This window comes from Parasteatoda tepidariorum, chromosome 9, assembly GCF_982258835.1.
Source record: "Parasteatoda tepidariorum strain Cologne lab strain chromosome 9, Ptep-v5.0, whole genome shotgun sequence".
In the NCBI taxonomy this organism is placed as follows: domain Eukaryota; kingdom Metazoa; phylum Arthropoda; class Arachnida; order Araneae; family Theridiidae; genus Parasteatoda; species Parasteatoda tepidariorum.
In genome coordinates this window covers 83,702,585-83,705,053 of record NC_141763.1, presented here as the reverse complement: position 1 = coordinate 83,705,053, position 2,469 = coordinate 83,702,585, and the positions used below count along the sequence as shown (strand labels likewise).

General features: G+C 33.3%; 1 non-coding gene across 1 annotated transcript; it reads right to left on the bottom strand.

Annotated features, from left to right (window-relative positions):
- Window positions 1-424: 424 nt before the first annotated feature.
- On the bottom strand, window positions 425-506 carry TRNAL-AAG (transfer RNA leucine (anticodon AAG)). Its single transcript has one exon. It is a non-coding gene; the product is annotated as a tRNA-Leu (tRNA).
- Between the last annotated feature and the right edge of the window lie 1,963 nt (window positions 507-2,469).

Here is a 2,469-nt window from a genome sequence, read left to right as displayed (position 1 = left end):
ACTATTCGGTTTTTTAACTATTTACAACTAGTATGGATTCAAAACAGTAAAAGAGAAATTTAAGTAGTCATGAATAAGCGCTTTTATTAAGAAAATTATACTCTAATATAAATCTTTCATTTATTCTAAAGCAACTTGCACTTTGTTTTCCATAATTACATGTTATTTGTAAAATGGTTTTGAACCAAAAGTACAATCTTCGCAGCAATGGGATTCGAACCCATGCCTCGAAAGACTTGAGTCTAAAACTCCCTCATGCAACTTCGTCAAAGTAACTGATAAATGTGGCATGATATCTTGCCATTCCTATGCAAACGATTTGAATAATTTACATCAAAAAATGTATACAAAATATTCGCTATTCTGTTTTAGGGCAAAATACTTTCGGTTCTTTTTTTTTTCGGTATACTTAAAAAAAGCTCCCTGGCAGCGGTGGGATTCGAACCCACGCCTCCGAAGAGACTGGTGCCTTAAACCAGCGCCTTAGACCGCTCGGCCACGCTACCGATAATGCGCAAGTTCTTTTCTCTTTTTATTCAGTTCTCAGGCCTTAAAATAACGACTTCGGAAGAGCATTTTTTTTAAGAAAATTATACTCCAGGACAAATCGTTTATTTATTCTGAAGCACTTGCACTTTTTTTTTTTATAATTACATATTTTTGCAAAATGTTTCTTAACCAAAAGTACAATCTTAGCAGTGGAGGAATTCGAACACACGCCTCGAAGGACTTGTGCCTAAAACTAGCGTCTGAGGCCGCTCAACCATGCTACTGATAACAGTCACGCCTTTTGTCTCTCTTTAATCAGTTTTCAGTGTTTGAAATAACGACTTCGGATTATTAGGAGATAATTTAGCCGCTTTATGGTGTTGCCATCTAGACGTGAATCAGCGTATTGTTCTCTTATAGTTCAGGGTCTCCAAAATTGGAGAGTGGTATACTGGAAATTCTTCATGAAAGAAATGGAGGAAATATTGTAGTATCTACCCTAGGACTCGAACTCCAGTTCTATCTTATATGAGACTTACAGATAAGCCATCTCCGCTAGAATATGTGCCCATCTACAAGGAGCTAAGTATAGCTTCATTAGGTGGTTCTAGTTGATGCGATAAAATTCTGGTTGTTTAATCGTATTAGGTGAACGCAGTTAATAAACGGATTTCTCACGGTTAACAGTATGTGTACTATCTTATTAATGGTTATTTGACAGTTTTGTTTGAATATAGTAAAATAATAATTAAATATAATGTTATTTAAAAAAAATTTTAGAGAAATATCTATGAACTATATGTGACTTGATAATTGAGGAGTAATGAATATTTAGCTTCGAGACTAAAATAAATAGCTACTAAATTAAGTCAAACTAAACTATGTAAACTAAATTGAGTTTAAAATGTTATTATAGGAATTTCTTTAAAAAGAAATAGAAAGAAACCATAAATCAATTAGTGCAAATTAGATATAAAATTGCTTTATTTTGCATTTTTTGCTTAATTTGCTCTATTTTCATTTCAATTCTTTTGGTGCTCCTCACACGTGTGTTGCAATAGTACACAATTGTTACAATAGTACTATTGTATTGATATATTTTGCTTTGGCTATTAATACAATATTAGAAAGCAGTGTGTGGCAGATATCATGTGAGCTGATGATTATATATTTTCCTTATTTTGTTTTCCGGCTTTTTAATTTTAAATTTTAAAAAAAATTAAATAATTTTTTTAAAAACAATTAATTTATTAGTAGCTTTCTTCTTTAATATTTTTTTTTTATTTTTTTGCCGTGTCTTCTTTGTAGTTTCAATTTTTAACTTTTTAGTCGTACGCAAGTTATGCATTTGTGGTACTACTAAGAGAATAAACAGTAGTAAAATATGTCATATATTTATAAAAAACACCATCAGAATGAACTGTTTAATATGTTATAAATTTATGAAAATTCCATTAGAATTAAAAGTCACAGATGCGCATTGTGGGGTGAGGATTATCGACAATGTAAACTTTCATCTATGAAAAGGTACCCCACCATAGAATCCAGTTAACATGTATATACTAGTAAATAGGAATTATATTTTTGTAGTGGTAGATTCTCTACAGTACACCCCCACCAAAATTATATCCGTGATAGAATTCGATGAACTAATACCACTAGTTGATTCATTGCTGTTTTGTGAGAAGCCGGGAGAGCTGTATTAAGATCACCGTACCTTTGAGTGCTGATTGTGAGAGCTGTAGCAGTCAAGTTGCCTGTAGCAGTCGAGTGTATACGTTGTACATAGTGTGTTATCTGAATAGCAACAACGCGAGGAGGTGGATAATGTCGCAGTCACAAGTAGCAAGTCAACTGTTCAATGTGAACCATCCATCGAAGTTGGTGTTTTCAGATCGAAGAGAGCGTTACTGTCAAGATAGGTGTGTTCAAATCGAAGTGTGAGTTTCTGTTAAGGTCGGCGTGTCCACATCACGTCCG